General features: G+C 38.9%; 1 protein-coding gene across 1 annotated transcript in view; it reads right to left on the reverse strand.

The window, feature by feature from the left end:
• Window positions 1–18,856, reverse strand: part of STK39 (serine/threonine kinase 39) — a 127,308-nt gene that overhangs the window by 94,318 nt on the left and 14,134 nt on the right. The gene's annotated exons all lie outside the window — the stretch shown is intronic.

Raw genomic sequence — 18,856 nt, forward strand, 5'->3', positions numbered from 1 at the left:
TGGAGTCAGTACTGGTGGGCAGTGGTCAATTCCTTCTGGGAAATCAAAATGGCAGTTAAAAATAAAATAACCTTTTCTCATATTTTATGATTTCTTTCCAGCATTATGATTTACAAATGAGAAATAAAGCTGTCCAAAGCCCCTGGCTAAGTTTCCCCTCGAGTAATTCAACTAGATTCCTAGTCTAGCTCAAGCATCATAAAAAGCTCAGGCTCCTATCTCTCAGGGCAGCTTGTTCTGCTTTTGGAGGATGGGCAGAGCTCCTCAACCTCGGAGGGAAAGGGGTTGCAAACACCACTGGAGTGCATGCAGCCCCGGCAACAAGGGCTTAGCACCAAGAAGCCTCCAGTGCTTCACGTGTTGAGTGCTCCCTACACCCACCATTAACAGCCAGAGCAGCAGCACAGAGCAGAAGCACTCTCAGCAGAGCTGCAGATCCAGATTGCTTTAATTCCTTCAAGCCTGAGAAAGCACTGAAACATGGCAATATACCCAAAGGGGAAAGGTCAAAAATTGACATCCTTTCCTATTTATCAGGCAAAGCTCACAAAGCTTACCAGTAACAAGGCAAGCTATGAAACAGTGTATGAAACAAAAGTCCTGTAGGAAATGAGTAGTCCACTCCAGGAAGATTAAAATGACAGTTAACACATTAAGAATAGAACTCAAGTCTAAAGAAAAATCTCTCTTCCTCAGAACAGTGAGAATCCTGTAAGATTCCTAAATACTATAATTGCTTTCTCTACCACCTGTAAGAAGAGCTAAAATGTACAGCAGTAACATCCTTAACTGTTCACAGTAGTAAAGAAAAAAAAATGTTGACTCAAAGATTTGCATTTTAGTCTTCTTTAAAAGACCTTTACCAATTGTTTTGGGCCTTGCACCATTTTTAATTGAAGGAAATGTGTTTTCCAATGTAACAGTATAAACAACATTATTTTCTAATTCATGTCTTAATGTTGTTGTGGTTTCTTTAAAAGTCCAATTTATCCATGAGTGACAGCAATCTAAATATTTTAACACTGCTTTTACTACACAAGAAACAGAAAATAGGCAGGTTAGACACAACCTAATTTTCATTTTTTTACTGGCATATTATTAAAACAAACAAAACATCACCGATAGACAATTTTTCATAGATGCTGTACCCATAAAAGCCCTACATTTAGTACATCCTAGCGGTATAACATTCAAAGAAAGCACTCCTAATTTTGTTTCAGTCATTACCGATACAGTAGAGTCAATCAATACAGTACGTGAAAATCAGATACCCTGGTATGAGCAGGTTTTTATTTTTTATAGCATGTAATGTGTACTCTGCAGATACAGCTATGAAAGTCAGAGCTCTGAGCTGATGCTCTGCCCTGTATGATTGCCCTTACGAAACTATTTACAGCAGTAAAAACTCCGCTTTCACTAGTTCTGATTGTTTTGCTTATGTAAGAGCAGTTATTGTTCTAATATAAAAGCAGAATTTTTCCACAGAAAAACATATTTGGAAATGGTGCCAGTCAAATGCAGCTTTTCCTCTGTTGGTAAACAAGTCCTAGCACGGGCAAAGCTTTGTCTTACCAGTGATTACACCATCACGTGGCATCATTCTGGTATGAAAGTACTCACTGATGTAGGTCATGCCAGTTACACAAAGCATCAGCTGAACTGATGTAGTTCTGGCATTTGATCTTTGAGTGGCACCAGAGAGAGCTGTATGGGAGAGGATATTCTATTTCCACACACACAGAGCAATGGGAGTCATCACAACTCTCTCTGGAATGTGTAGGGCCCTGGGTAAATATTGCTAGATAACAATGAAAGGCAAGATTAGTATTTGATGTGAAGAACTGGGCAGCTGGAAGCACTGGAACAGCTGAAAATCTGGGCAGGCAAAATACAACAGGAAAATACTTAAACAGAGCTTTCATCTGAATCTGCAGGGTCAAGGAAAATAAAATAAAAATAATAATAAAAAAAATAAAATAATAATAATAAAAAAAACCCTCTTGGAGTATAACCTGATTCCCCACAGTAACTAAAATCTCTTTAACATCATGCATATAGAAACTGCTTACTTAGAATATGTTTACTATAAACTTGCATTACACAGACTTGAGCAATGCACCATGCATACATTTGAAACGTCAAAGTGTCGTGTCCTGTAACCTTACAATACAAAAGGAAAGTGAATTTACAAGGGAATAGGCAACCTGTTTAAGCTGTGCACATTTAGGAAGTTAATCTGGTCTCCTACACTGGGTTGGGTTATGAACAAAAACTTCATTCCAAGTCTTTCAGGAGTCCAAAATCTCGGCTAGCGGGCTGGCACACTGAAGCAACTGAAGTTGTTCAGGAGGAATGCGTAGACAATGGAAAACAGTCTGATATTCCACACAGGGCTGAGAACCAGCACAGCCCTGCAGGAAGGAGCTCGTCAAAGCTCAAAATCAAGGATGACTTGCAGGTGGTCCTGACAGTAGTAGCATGAATGAGAACAATACCTAACATATAGAAAACAAATAAATGCTGGGAAAGCCTTTGCTTCCATGACTGGACAAAAACAAGAGGTGGGTACTTAAATAAAGATTAGATTAAAAAAAAAAAAAAAAAACTGTCTTGAGCAAAATGTGAACTGTAATTGCCAAAAATATACCTGAAGAACAGAGCTTATACGATTAAGGCCATTAGAACAATTGGGGACAGGAGGTGCCCAGCTGCACCTACCAATTCTGGAACAAGATCCCAACCCAACGTCAACTTTGTTTTTAGACAACAAAGTGCTGATCTGTAAAATGTTAGAGAAAAAAAAAAATAAAAATCATAGGCTATGTGTGGATTTAAAAAGCAAACAATAGAGCTAGTAAAATTTTATATGGGCCTCATTGCAGCTTCTGTGTCAGATTTACTGTGGAGGTTTGTGATGCGCCACAGACACAACTTCAGTGAAAACAAAAAGAGTAGCTTGGTGACGAGAAAAAAAGGCACTGGTAAAATCCTTCATAGGCTTGTGTATGTTGGTGGCAAAAATATATAATTTAATATTCTCAATTTCCTGGAACAGATATGCTAGAGGAGTATCTCAGCTAAGCAGCTGATTGACAAAGTCAGAGTCGTTTAGCTGGATAAACATTCTAGGTTGCAATTTGTGTGGCACAAGTCTGAGCATGTCACAGTAAAGTTGGTGTCTTTTTCTTCCAATTCAACAAGATAGCTGAAAGTCTTTTTAAAGTAATACCATCCGTACTGAAAGGGACTATAGTGACAGCATCACATTCTGTTCCATTGATGCCATATCCTGTTACTTAATAGTGCAGACTATAATTTAGCAGTTCTAACAATGAATCATTGTTGGTAACCTACAGACATTTTTCACAAAAAACTCCAAACTGGAATACTAATAACAGGGGAAGCTGGAGGCAGAAAAAAAAAAATGGGGGATATGCGAAACAACAAAGAAATAGAAAACCTCCCTAGGAATGAATGCTGCTTTGAAACAGACAAAAATGGAAATAAATCGTCGTAGATATCAGAGATGACAGCCAGGGTTACCACTCCAGCCAGAGACAGTGAAAGGAACATAATGGCTCCAAACCCAGAAAGGAGGGAGACCAGATGCTACAGAATGAGATGTAAGTATTGTTTCATTGCAGAGCTGAGGCAAGATCACCAAATCCCCTGACACAGAGCAAGCAGAACAAATGAATTTTCCTTATCAACTGCAGCAGTGATATTTCAGCTGAGAATCACTAAATATCATTTTTAATCTCTAAGCCATACAAGAAGGTTCCGGGTATCACCTGCAAATTTTAAAAATACCTTTTTATTTGTAAATGTTGTCCAGAAAGGAAGTTGAAGCACTAGAATGGGCATGATCACTTATGCCTCCCCAGCTGAAGGGCAGGAACTCCTTTGCCTGCTACAAGGTTTTCAGCAAGCAGATAACTGCCTGTATTCCAAGAATCTATTAATAACATGGTTAAGGAAGACCAGACAGGCTTTGAACCTGCTTTTACACCTCACAGTTTTTCTCTAATAGGCAGAAACATAGTGGCCTTTAATAATGAGAAGGGAAAGGAGTATTTGCTTTGCTGCTTTGTCAGACTAAAAATAATTACCAGTTCTTTCTCATTAATTCTCCCAAGACTCCTAACAAGTGATAATACATACAGGGTTTTTTGTTGTCTCTCCCACAGATGTACTCCCAAAGTTATATAAGAGCATTTTTTGCTGCTTGAAACAGAGTAATAAGTAAACACAAATATGTAGGAGTTACAATATTTGCAATACATATTTCTTCTGCTGCTGTAAAATGCTTCCATTTTAATGGAGCAAACAATAGAAAAGGTTTATCTTCACACTTATTGTATCCTATTTATTGATATTCCCTGACACTGTTTACTGTCTGAATGCTATATTGAACAATTAAACAGCAGTATATGTATACTTATCTACATATAAATCAGAAAATGCTCTTTTTTAGAGTCCGATGTTGTCTGCTGAATGCTTTAAATCAAAAAATAAGACTTAATAAGGGTCTTAGATTCTGGGCTATAAAGTGAATTAACGACTCCAAGCTCACAGAAGATTTTTCCACAATAAGAATAAAATAGTTTTGGTTTTGTTTGTTTAAATTTACATTTTTACTGCAGATAGTACTAATCGTCTTCAAAGCTGCTCTGACAAATTCTGACAAAGCATTTATTCAACTGTGTAACTTCTGTGAAGCACTGGTATATAATCTAGTCAAAAAGCAGGAGAAAGAATTTAAATCTGTTTAATTTTTTTACCCCTCCTCCCCCCCAAAAAAAAAGAAAAGACGAAAAGTAATTTGATAGTTATATTCACAGAGAATCTAAAGGTGCCTCACAAGAAGTCCAGGACTCAGCCAGGGTGTTTTTATGCTCCCTGGCATCAGTACAACAAAAGAAGCATCATCTTATGAATGATGAGACACTTCAGGAAACTGCCCCTGATGTCATGGACCCTGAGCTGGAAATAGTGCTGTTCAGCTACCAACACCATTAGGTCTGTTTTCTCACAAAACATATCCAACCATGTACCCAACACCTGTACACACTAATGACAACATGAGATCTCTGAATGAGTCTCAGGTTTCAAAATTCACTATTACTTTTAAATGGAAATCTTATATTCTGGAGATCCCACAATGACTGTGTGCTACTAGCTAAACATATCCGGCAGACTGCCTTCAGCCAGGGGAATTGCAATCTGACACACACATTATGAATCAGGAAAGTAACCAGTATTGATTTGTATTAGTGCTGATCTCATATTCCTCAGCAACATTCAGGTGACATTTCCATTCGCTTGATGAATTAGAAGTTCTTTTGTAGAAGCCAGCCAGACAAATCTAAAGGACTATTACTTTCAAATGAGAGATATCATAACAGAAAGAGCCTGTTTTCTCAAGTTTTGAAGCATTTTTAACCTTGTGCCCCCCGAAAGTTGCCAAGCTGACTAGCATGGATGCTAGACGGATGATGGAACAAGACAATTACCACGGACAGACAGCAGGCTTCCCCAGGCTGCAGAGACAACACGATCTCAAACTCCATCACCTCATCAGTCTCCAGTACCTCTGCTGAGACTGCCACAAAGCATCATTTAACAGCAGCCCCAAACTGCAAGAAGACAATGAACTAATTTTAAAGCAGCTGACACTCACTCAACCAGATGACAGGGCTAGATACAGCCTATAATCACAGAGGCAAAAGGGCCTATCTCACTTGCAGATTGCCAGTTTCTAGATTTGTACATTAATTTTTAATTCCCACTCTCGCCTACACTTTGCTTGGAAGTTCAGCTGTCTAAGCAATTTGCAGAAGCTTAAATTATTTTTAGCAGGTGGATGTCTACATCTTTCTGCTACTTATACTCACTACAGAGTTAGTGACGTTTTGTTAGAATATAGCTTATATATATATCTTTATACTCCCAGAAACAAGGCTACGGGAGGGAGGAATATCTCACATCATTCTAATTGATATTGTTGGGGAGACGAAGAGGAAAGAGAAGTTTTTTAGGTCACAACTTCTTCAGTTCTGAAGCAGACATGGAAACTTGGAGATAGACACTGATCAGAAGCAGGGACACTCAGGGATGGAAGCACTCCCTTACCTACAAGGAGACCGTTTTTCATGGAACTGGCACTCCAGCTCTGACCTCTCAGCCCTTAGCCTAGGCTGCTTTCCAAAGATGAGCCTAGGAAGAGCACTAAATAATTTTGCTACATATTAAAAGTCATAAATTCACTACAGAGATCATTTTTGCTGTACAGAGCCTGCTGTTGTTCCAGAGCCACTAACTCTATATCCTGCAGCCCTGACAACATTGCTGCTTCCCGCCTTGCTGTCAGGCTTCTGTGCCTCACAGGTGCCAATTATCCTTTTCCCTCAATCGTTTAAGGAGCTTAAACTCCAAATAGTCAATCCTTACATGTATTTGCCAGAATTTTAGTGATTCTGCTCCAGAACTGAAGCTAGCCTGTATGTACAAAAGCCTTCTTAATTCTTTCCATCAGTATCAGTGTTCTGTACAAGATAGGATCTTGTATCTTTATCCTGCCATTGCTTTACAACAGTACCACTCCTTACTCTTCCATGTACTTTGATTACTTTTCCCATGGGCTTTATATGGGCTTTATCACAGATTGAAGGGGAAGTACACACACATTTAGGAGCATGCAAGGGAGAATCTTGTTTTGCTTTTAACATTAGATGTATTCCAAGATTTAAAGCATTTTTGGAAGGTGTCTGGGCTGGGCAAATCCATGAGGGCAGGTGAGCCAGGCCCACGGGTGCTGAGAGGCAGCAGGGGCAGCAGCGGCCCAGTAGGCAGGATCTGGCAGGATCTGGCCAAGCGAGGGGGTAGGCCCAGGGATGGCAGCCAGGAATGGCCAATGGTCTGATGACCACCAGGTGAGTCTGCAGGGACAGGGCAGGTCCAAGGCAAAGCTAGGAAGCCCAGGCAGCAAGGCAAGAGATGAGGAAGAACAAGCCTGGCACAGGCTAATCTACAATGCAGTTTAGGCAAAGGCTTGAGGTTAGATGCAGGAGCAGAGGCTCCAGATGCTCCTCACTGTTCTCACAGGAATCTGGTCCAGGCTGTATTGGAGCTGGCCTTGAGCACAGACAGCAAAACCTCTGCAAGGGGACCTTGCCTGGTGGTGCACTCAGTGCCCTGGAAATCCTGTGGTTTCAATTTAAGTCTGCTTTGTCTGTTGGGAGTTCCAGCTGCCAAGGGATAGGAGCTGTTGGTAGGACCTACAGTCAAAGAAGTTCTCCTTGACTTCACAGGTGCTATAGAATGTGAAGAGAAGCTGATGCAGGTTAACATTTGTACTAGATGTGCTGTAGTTCTTCACTGTGATCAAACTGAAAAATTCAGTGGTTGGTTGTGTAATTACAGTCACATCTTTAAAGATTCTTGCCACATGCTGGAATTCAGACAGTTGGTAGCTATACTTGTCTCTTCGAAGTTCTGGAACATGACCAGGTGAGGTGGGAAGGGCAGGCAGAAATAACTTGCCAACAAAAAGTTTCTCTCCATGTTTGTTCAGTCCACCACTATTTCACTTATTTATATTCGTTATCACATTCTTATCATCTTACCTGCTGTTAAATTATCATTCCTTGTCTTTCCAGGCATTTATCTTTAAAAATGAGTTAGAGATTAACAGCAGAATTTGAGTGCTGAGAACTACTGTCTAAAACATTTTCTTTTAATCAGAAAGGACAAAATTCTACATCTTTCAACCAAGTCTTACAAAAGTTACTTGATCAAAGTTTCAGTTTATTTATTCACAACAGTTTAATTCCCTTGTGCATATAAGTACACATAATGAATGTACAATGTAATGTGGTTGGTATACAATGCAGTTTAAAAAAAAAAAAAAAAAGCAAAAAACTTTTTTTTGTAAGAGAATTGCAAAATCAGATCGATTGTTAACATTAAGACACTATGAGAAATTGCAGGTTACTGAAATTGCCTCATCACCTTCTGAACCACCACTCTCAAGGATTGAATAGTTGTTTTGCAAAGCTCTTTGGAAATGTAAAAAAAGCCACCCCACTACCATGCTGGCATACCAAAAATGAAATCCTTCCTCAGTTTATCTGTCTTCAGGTACAACATTTGGTATGAAGAGTGATTTGTTTAAAATATCTCTAATACTTTGTTTTCCTCTTCAAAAAGATACTCCAATGCAGAGCCTGCTTTCAAACTTCAAAGAGTCCACGGAGCCCAGAGGGCTGGATATCAGACACCCACTGTCTCCCAGGAAAGCCCATTCCTCCTATCTTAGTGGGGAGGGAGCAATCCGAGACACTGGCAAGTGAGCAAAACATTAAGTGGATTCATTGTCCTGTGGTACAATGTGATGAGATACACCAATGGTCATGGGAGCTACTGCTTAGGGCGTCACAAGGCTTCATTTGGCCCCCATTGGGTTTCCTTGGCTGGATGCCATTCATTCAGCCTCTTTGAGACAGAGGTGTCAGCATTGCACCAGGCATTCCTGGAGTGGGAAAGCCTTCCATCCCAACACTACTGAGCAGAGCAGGGCTGTGATATTCTCACATTGTACCAACAGTCCCTTGGCAAAGCAACTAATTAAATTAGAATGATGGAGCTGAAATTTATATATATTTTCATTACTTGGAGACTTAATAAAATCCCTATCTGAAAGTAGAAATTGTGGACCACATAACACTTGAAGTGATAAGCTATTGAAATAGGTCCTGAGAATGAAATAGCACCTTTTAATGAAATTCCAGGTCCGAAAATTATGTTCCCTGTCTTTCTTTGCGTTGGAAGTTTTGAGTCTGTTTATGACTTTTACTGTAAGAAATGCCTTGATATAATTATTATATGCCACAAAAAACATCCATGTAACCTCTCTGCAATGTCATTATGCCAACAAGTAACTCCTATGAAATCTTAAAAATAAAAAAAAAAAAAAAAGATTGCTTTGGTGGTCAAATATACCACAGTATTTTTCAAAAGCACTGCAATTTTAACAAACGTCTATAGCTACATAAAAGGAAGAAAAGAAGGACCTACCCAATCTCTTAACTATCACAGTATTTTATTGTTGCATTTCAGAATCCTTCATTCCATCAACTTTATTTTTTATTGGTTTTTGACCCTGGTCTTTTTCTGAAAAAAAATCACTAATACTCCTTGTTTTCTACTAACCTTATTCCAGCAGTTCAAAATTCGTATCATATCTGTATTACAGCCTTTGTGGAAAAGTTTTTTTCAGTGGGTTCTTCAGATTTTAACAGAAAATAAAGTGCTAAAATTTATAGACTTAATGCTGAGACAGGAGCTGAAGGTTGGCTCCCAGCTCTGTGTTCAGATGAAGGCTCCATGCAGTTAAAAGCAGGTGGTCTCAAAGCTATAGCTGCACAAAACGGTATGAGACAAATCTCTAATCAATAAGGCCTGTTATTTGGATACTGGCAAAATACCAGTTCTTACAGTGCAGTGGATAGAATACTTTATCACAAGAGTACCTACGTGCAAATCATTCAGATTTTTTAATGCATGATCTTTGAAATCACAGAGTGAAAATTCAAAAAATATTTTTCTTGCCTTCTGCAATAGCAAGTAGTTCACCAGTTGATGCAGCCATCACAAAGTGCAAATCACGTATTTCCTGGCAGTTAACATCATTACCCCTGCGATTGCTTGGGCAAGCTTTTGACTGCATGCTCCTAGAGTTTTAACTGATTTGGTCCTACTTGATCCACAGTAACATGCCAAGGAGACAGTGATACACTTCTCCTCTCTGTCTCAAATGTCCTTGTTGCCTATGCTTTGATCAACCCGTATGTCTCTGGTAATGAATTCACAGATAAAGTGAGCTTTTGTTGGAAAACATCATTCAAATTTAAAAGGTGGACATTTTTTCTTCTGTCATACTAACAAATGATCAACCAACCTAGAAGAATTATGTGGTGTTACTTGATCCCTAATTGTCTATGTCCTGATTAACTGTAATTTCTATCTCTTATTTTGTCTTCCTGCTCTTGATTAGGTACTTCTTATGGTGGATATATAGAGACACCGAACCTTTGCAGTTCCACTGATAATTAAAATATTTTAACTGTTTCAGGAAAGAATGAAAACATCCACAAGGAAAGATGATTTTAAGAGAGATGATATTTTTGGAGAGAGCTGCTACTGCCCTTTCTACACTTACCCTTACCTAAATAAATCACTTTTGCAGATGTCTGGCAAAATCAAATTATAGTGACAATTTAATCTGATACATCCATCACTAGGACTGCAGTCTGTCCTTAAAGGAGAATGGACTTGCTCACCAAATTGATTTTTTTTGTCTCCCTCTGCTATGATTATCCACTTTATATACCTAAAACCAATAGAAAAGGTCATCCCAGTTCACAAGCTGTTGGCTAAAAAAATATGTAGAGACAGAAAGACTGCAGAAAATGCTGTCCTCCAGATTTGAGGCAACAATTTGGACTAATGCTAGGTCCATATAGAGGAACAGATTTGGCTGAAAGAACCCAAAGAACAAGAGAGTATGCATGCAGCTGAATGCAGATTTCTTGAGGATTTTTAATTTATTTATTTATTTTGAAAGAACTGGGGCCTCCATCTTCTTTCCAAACTATAGCTGAAAACTGAATTCACACTGAGTAAATTCAGGTAAAAGCAGCAAAAAGCAGCATGTGTTTTTTTGTTTGTTTGGTTGGTTGAAGTATTGTATTTGCAAGAGGCCCTCCTTTAGACCATGTAATGTAAACCTCTACCTGACAGTGCATGCAAGTGGTTGTTATTTCTCTGTTGTGTAGTTTTCATTATTAATTTAGTGAAGTACAGTTCTTCAGGAAACTTTCTAGTGGGCTGTAAAAAAGACAGATAATTCTTGATAAGCAGTAACATCAGCAGTATCTGCAGCCAAAGGAACAAATTTATCCTCCTGTCAGTCCTTGTCCTTTAGATCCCATCCTGTAAAGTGGATGTTGTATAGAAGTTTGCACCAACAAAATTAGAACAATGTTTCTGAAAAGGTCAAATTATGTGCCTTTGCAAGAAATATTTCTATGTTAGCAAAAGTACGTATTACAGAATGTAAGCAATGATTTATCGTGTTTTGATTCCCATGAAAGGAAGCAGAATTCAAGAACTCCTGTCTTAGCACCTAACACAGTCCTTTTACACTACAAATTGGAAGGAAGTAGTTGATACCACACTGTCTGTTCCTAAGCTGAACAGAAAATGCCAGCCCACAGGGAAGTTTGTGCAAATGCAGCTCTGACTTCCCATGCACATCAGTGTTCCAGGTGCAAGTCAGCAAGTACTCCTATATGGAGACAGGGAATGTGACCTGCAGTCACAAAATAGCTGCTGCTGGGGGTGTCTTGAAAAATGGTGGTCCAACTCTAGACCATGGTCATTAGTGTAGTTCCAGCTTATTAATTTCAGATGAACCAGAAATAGCTTGGTAATGTTTTACTCAAGCAACTAATATGGAGTAAGAAGATAACATGCATTGTGTGTGAAGACCCACATGAGTAATAGAGCAGTGTTCAGTGAGACATCAGTGTACCTCAATTACTCAATTTTAATTTTGCAATTAAAAGGAACTTTCCAGCCAATATTTCCGTTTCTTTCATAATTACTCACCAAAAACAAAGTTTCATCAAAAAAGCAGAAAAGCTGGAAAATACTTAAGCACAGAGGTAATAGCACTAGCCCTTACCCCAAAAACTTTTACTTGTTGAAAGGTGCAGTCTAATCCTAGCTTAAAATTTGTAGGAGGAATATCTTCAGCCATGAGAGTCAAACTGCTGCTTCATATACTGCTCTCTCAGGAATATCCTAAAAAGAAATGTGGCAGTGCTTCAAAGGATGCATTAACACAACACTCTTCTTTGCCTTTTCTATTGCATATCCTGCTTTACAAATCTGCTGTGCATTGGCTAGTTCTCTCAGTCTTTGTCGGGAGGGAGAGTGAGGTCTGGTACCCTCTGTGCTCCTACTCAGTCTCTTTCTAGCAAGTAACTTCTAAAATAAACACATTTCAGATAGATTTCCTAATGCAAGTAGTGCAGTTGACCACAGGTCAGACCTGTCAAGCAGTAATTTTGAAGGCTTCAGTGTGAAAAGAATAGGAAAACTCTCCCCTTCTTTTTATAAATGGATGAAGTGCCATTTCAAACATGTCATGTTGTAGGTTCCATCTCAAATACCCTGGAAGGTTCTGTTCCTTCAGGATAACCAGCTGCTCAGAACACGGTGTAAGTTCCCCTTAAACATGCATGTAGGCTTCTCAGCACCACAGAAGTTACTCCTTGTGAAAGCTAATTCAAAAGGAAAGATGTAAGAGGAACTGACCCATGATTATGAGACAACATTGTTCACATCCCTGTGTTTTTACTAGCTCTTCCCAGCAGTATCCTCCATTTCATATCTGTATTACAATCTGCCCTGGTGAAATTAGATACTAATTAAAAATATCAGACAGTGAATATAGATCCAATATTGCAATGCCATGGAAGAGAAGATACAGAGAATTTCCTAACATTATGTTAAGCAATTTTCAAGTCAAATACAATTGTAGTTTATGTATCTACATTGAGATCAATGAGCTCATTTTATACTGGAAAATAGAGCATCATTTTCCTTAAACAGCAGTTTGCCATTGTAGGACATAATAACCTTGAACATTCAAGTCAGCAGGAGATTTTTTTCCTTTTACCCAAGTGGCATTAGGTTCCTGCTCTTACTCAGATACATAATCAGCTAAAAACATTGGGTTTTTAACACATAGATAATAAGGTTCAATCTTGCATCTATTGAAGATGACTAATGTTTCTGTCATCAGGAAAATACAGCCTTTAGTACACCCATGAATTACCATAGGTGTCCTTGGTACATATTCATGTATGAACTGTATGACCAATATGGCAATCCAGCGCCTCTAATTGCTTGCAAATAAAAGAATGTTTGTCAGCTCCAAAAGAACATTTATATCCAACCATGAGAGCATTGATATTCTCCATAGATCTTGCAAAAGATAGATACGTGTAATAAAGCACATGAGTTACTGTATTATATTGTCAGTAATGTGCATTTTAAAAAGACCCTGAATATGCATTATAACATGGCCAATTAAATATGTTTGTAAGAACCTGTCAGTAAACAGGAGAAATTCACACTTCTGAAAATACAGAGGCTATCTGCATCAAGAATTCAAGGTTAGCTATTCAGTTTTATTCCTGGAGTCTATTTTCACCTTGATGTATGAGCATTAGTGCAAGTGGATGCATGTCAATGTATGAATACTTCAGTGAGGAAGTGCTAACTCATGGTTAGAACAAAAGATTAAAACAATAGTGGCTTAAACTACTTCTTTATAAATAGCTCTTTATGGTATATTGGAATTGATTTCACAGTAGTGAGCTAAACTAAAGGGGCACAATGAGACCTAATTAACATTTGCAGCACATTGTGTCTGGGTGAAGAATGCTAATAGAATCCCAAATTATTAGTACCCACATGTCTTCTGTACCGTGACTTACAAAGAACTGTCCAGGTTGCCATAAAGCATTACACAGACACAGGTATATAGAGACACAGAGATACTGGCTGATATACCATCTCATCAATTTGTACCCAAGTCTTATTTTTAATAGCAATTTTCTTTCAAATTACTGACAAACAAATAATCCATCTGGGACCAGTATTGTATCTCTGGAGTTTTTGACATGATGATCAAATCTGAGACAGTTTTATCACACATGAAAAACAAACACTATTCCTACAAATCAAGAAACCAAGTGAACAGACAAGAAGTTGAAGTGATGCTAAGGTATGCTAAATAACATCTAAAGTATATTTGTCCTTGAAGAATATAGAGAAAGGGAAGATTAACTATAACTGGTTTCCCATTTAAATATATGTCAAAAGGTCAGTGTTGCTTCCTGCTAAGATATTTAGAAAATAGATATAAACTTGGTATCAATACATTACTGGTAAAAAATCATCACTGAAGTTACTTCCATTTGTGTGTGGCATACAACTGGTGCAGGACCCAAAGACAGTGTCACAAGTGGAATTTGAAGTCAAACTTTAGCTTTTCCTGTTTTAACACATTTTAAAAAGGAGAATCAAGCAAGGTGAGCAAGAAAGCTTCTAAGAAAGTAAGTATCATTAACCAGATAGAAGTTTCATGTGTGTGGGTTTTTTTTTCAGTCCAGCTTTCAGAGATATGTCCTGCACATTGAAGGGCAGCCTTCCCTGCCCTCTTCACTGGCCAGGAAGGACCTGGTTCTGAGAGATGCCTGTTTGAGGGACCTTAATTTGCAGCAAGCTGTAGTTAGGTTGCAGTTGAGTCTATTTGTCCAGCCACTCCATATCACTACAGAAATCATTGCTAACTAATAGAAAGACAATTCATCCTATGAGGAAAACCAACACCATAGGCAGCTGCTCCATATTCAAAAAACCTTGGAATGAGGGATCTAATTCATAAACGGCATCTCCTTCACTGCCATCCCATTACCCTTCTTTATAATTCAATTATACCATTTTTATACCATGGACAGCACGAAAGGTGCTCAAAGCCACAGGGCTGATCACAGCAAACAAGCAGCTGTTTGTTGATGCATATTTGACATCTTACAGAGAAACAGCATCAGTTTTGCAAATTAGGCTCCCAAGTGACTTCTGGCATTGATGCCAACAACCGCATTGCCTGCAGGTGGTGCAGGAAGTCTGTGAGGAAGAAAAAAGGGAAGAATGTGAAACAGCTCCTTCTGAAGGAGCTATATTTGATTCAAACTCACTTTGTTTGGTGTCAGTTCTGACAAGCATCAGCCAGTGGAGATGCAAACATGGAAGGCTCAGGAGTGACAACAGAACTAACACCACCTTTCTAGAGATCTCCGGAGGAAGATGTGCGGGGGGATTACCCCTTATCACCCCTAAAATACTTGTAAGAGAAGCACCAGACAAAGAGACCTCCCAATGTTACTTACTATCACCGTCCCAGTTGCTTCTGGTTACTAAGCTCACTGAGGCACTCAAAATCACAGCTGCTATATCATCATCCTTGGTCTCCTTGGTCTGAGCACTTAGGCATGCACAAACATCCTAGTTTTGGCTGCAGAAAGATCCCTTTCTAAACTGGTTTAGACCAGGTAATAACTGGCTTGCACAAGGAGCTGTTCTTCTCAGGAGCTGATTGCCGCTGGGCAGTGTCAGGAGTTTGCTCCTCCAAGGCAATCAGTAGATCCAGCTTACAAGGAAGGTAAGCACAGACATAACCAGAGTGTGTGCTTCTGGAGGAACGTGGGGGCTTTATTTGCATCAATTTCATTTGGTGTAACGCTGCTTCTAACACATATCCTAGATAGCTGCCACTGCTATCAATGAACCTTGTACGACTGAAGGTTATGAGTTACTACATGGGGCTAATATTGTAGGAGGTCAAACCTACGGAGCAGATTGCCAGTCAGAGAAGGACAACTAAGGGCTGTCCTGGCAGGTCGCAGGGGTGGATTAAGAATGTAGAAGAGCTGAGCTGCCAGGTCCTGTCTCCTCTGAAAATGTCAGAGACTGAGCTAGAACCAATGCCTCAACTCTGTCCAGACCACGCTGGTTTGGATGCACATGGGATCCAAAGTTTAAGCCTAATTACCAATAATCTTGGTGACAGTCAGTTGAAGATCTCTGCCAGCTTTATATATACAACCACAATGTCTATTTGCTGTGGAAATGTTAATTACTGTATTTTCATGATTTTTTCCTGTCCTGCAGACTAAAAATATCCATTTTACAGCTGGAGAGGAAGCAGAACCACAGCAATGTGAAATGATTTGCTTAAGACCACACTGTGTTTCTTCAGCAGACATAAGGATATGAATTCTTATTTCTTGGTTCTCAGGCTAGTTCTGGTCCCCATTCTTATCCTCACATCTTAAGTAAGTGTTTTTCTATGCTTTTACAGATTTTCTTCTGTACACAGAAATAAGTGGGTTCAAGCATTTAAGACTCCCTAAATTTTGGGTTTGGTGGGCGAGGGGGGGAGGGCGGTGGGACATGCTTGAAATTAAAAACCAAAGTAATTTTTTGAAAACCAGAATGAATGAATGGTGTTAAGGAATTCAGTCCTCCAACACAACTACTTATATGGCCAGCTGTTAGGCAGCCCTGCTAACCCTGTTTTACGACTACTTCATAGTGTATTCATGATGAGAAGTGCTCCAGAATTCTTCATTCTGGGTAGAGAAAAACACTTAATTCTTGGCTTCAAGGAAATCTTGTTCACATAAGCATTGTTCACATAAGCATTACTGAAGACTGGCCAAGGCTGATGTGTCCAGGAAGTATCAAAAGGGAGAATATGCACAGATAATTTGGTGGTACCCAAATCATCAAAATATTTTTATGAATATATTAATAAAGCAACTTCGTTATGTTCAATTTAGGTAACTATTAAGGAGTTATTTGCCATTTGCTTTTTAAGAAAGGTTGAATTACCCTCAATCAAATATACTTGACTTGCTGGGGTCCCTAAATAAATTTTAAATAAGGTTTTAAAAAAACTGCAGCAAACGGGCTTATTCTATATTGCCACGAAATAATATATTAAAACTGCTTTAAAAACTTATCCAACAACACCCCCAAACCCATAACTTTCTTGTATTTTAATACTAAGAAACTGTAGCATAAGTGTGGGGAAAAAAAGTATTAAGGAAACTGATGTTTATTTTTTATCATCCCAATTTGCTTCAGCAATAGAAAGAAGCTGAAATTATCTGACTGAATTGTAAGACTGTCATTTAGGAAATTATCCAGGAAAATAAAACACAGGTTATGAAGAGAGAGGCAATTTTTTAAAATTATGCTTCACCTATCCTGGTCTCTTTTAAATTCCCCAGATTAAACAGAACAGACAGCATAGGACCAAATAACTTTTCAGTCTGAGATATGCCATCTACTGTAGATTGGAAGGGAAAAATTAAACTAATCATATGTCCCATAGGAGTCCAAACTAATTTAAAACTTAAAATGAAGCATCACTGTAGGATCCTCAATGGGTTATCTGTGGCCAAAAGAGCAAACAAGTCATTACAGGGAAAGAAAAGAATGGCAGATACCCTGTGATAGGAAAAATCATTGCTTTGTTTATATTTACAATATATACATTGGCATTGTTTATGTTGACACTGCAGCATCATCTGTGTGGTCTTTGTAATTCCATGTCAGAAAGGATACCACTGAGCTCATTAGAGTGGTTTCTGGAAGAGGTGGTGATCAGAAAACGATGATCAATCAAGGGAATGGAAAAAACTCCCCTATGCAGACAAATTAAAAAAGCTAAGGATTGTTTGCTTTAATGCAAAGATAAATAAGAGCATGGGAGATAAAAAATATATTATGAACTATCTTGAAGCTTTCCACCTGTATTATGTCTGTAGATGAGAACAAGGCAACATTCAATTAAATTAAAGGATGGGGATACAAAAGTAATGAGCCTCTACACTGGACACCTAATATAACCTTTGCATTCACTGTCATGAGGAGAACGATGAAAGCTGACAAATGATAGTCAGTGTCACTGGATAACAAATATCCAGAGTTGTAACTATGGATAAGGCTGTCTGAAGGGTGTTAAGCTTTGGGGGGATTCATAAAATCTCCAGCAGATTAGGAAGAAATCTAAAGCATGTGTAGGGGGAGAGTGGAAGACAAATTGTTTCCATCATCTGACAGCTGCAGAGGTCTCACATACTCTTCTGAAATACCTTGCACTGACTGCTGACAGATGAATTGAGCCCTGGGTCTGATTCAGCTGCCAAGTTATTGGCTTGTTCTGGGACAGATGAAAAAAATAAGCTCTTGGCCTCATCTTTTGCAAATGTATTAAATGCCTCAAAAGAACTGGCAATCAATCAATTGCAGTTATATAAAATACTGAAGTAGCACCTGTCTGATGATGAATTTCAGACATGAATTTACAAGGCTGGGACTCTCCTTCAAGTCCTGCTTGCTATGACCTGTACAGCTATGTGTCAGGGGAAAAGCTGTCCAGCCTCCTCCCAGGGCACCGAAGGAAGTTGTACCTGCCCCAAGACCTCTGGGCTGGATTCTCAGCAGGGCTGACTCAACAGATGTTGCTTTAGCCTCCTGCAGCAACAAAGTCTGATCCAGAGCCTCTGCTCTTTCTTCCTACAGTCCATGTAACATATCAGGCATAAAGGTTACAGGCGGTTCTGCCAGTATGTAGGTATTATGCAATAAATTTTGTGAAGCCTCAAAGTGTCAGGAGAGACCTGCGTAAAAAAAACTTGTCAAATTGAGCTTTAGATACTTGAATTTCTGAGGCACATTTGTGCTTTTTCCATGGGGAGATCAGTTCTTTTCTGGGCTGCTTTCTATTGCACAGGGTGAGGGACAAGGGCAGGAGGCTACGACAAGCCATTAGAGAAGAGCAGGCTAGCTGAAGGGAGAAGGAAGGAGTTTGAAACCACTTGTGTTTCAGATGTCTCACATTAAAACACATCAGAATACAAATTGCTCTGCCAACAACAGTGTTTGAAAACATATCGATTATTTAAAAACAAATATACTTCATCCGGTCATAATTATTCCTAATGTGGCACTTAAATGGTGAACCATCACCCAGTAACTGCTTTTGTTCATGTGTGATGACAGCCTGTGCTTTATCACGTGTTAGCTTGTCAAGTGAGACTCTGGGCTTTATGCTAGAGGTCATTTTAACCAGCGAATGACTGCAAACTTCTAACAGCTTCATTTACACTAGGGTTTGAAAAGGTGTTAGTAAACAGAGCATGCTAAAATA

Source organism: Anas acuta, chromosome 6 (assembly GCF_963932015.1).
Source record: "Anas acuta chromosome 6, bAnaAcu1.1, whole genome shotgun sequence".
NCBI classification, from domain to species: Eukaryota; Metazoa; Chordata; class Aves; order Anseriformes; family Anatidae; genus Anas; species Anas acuta.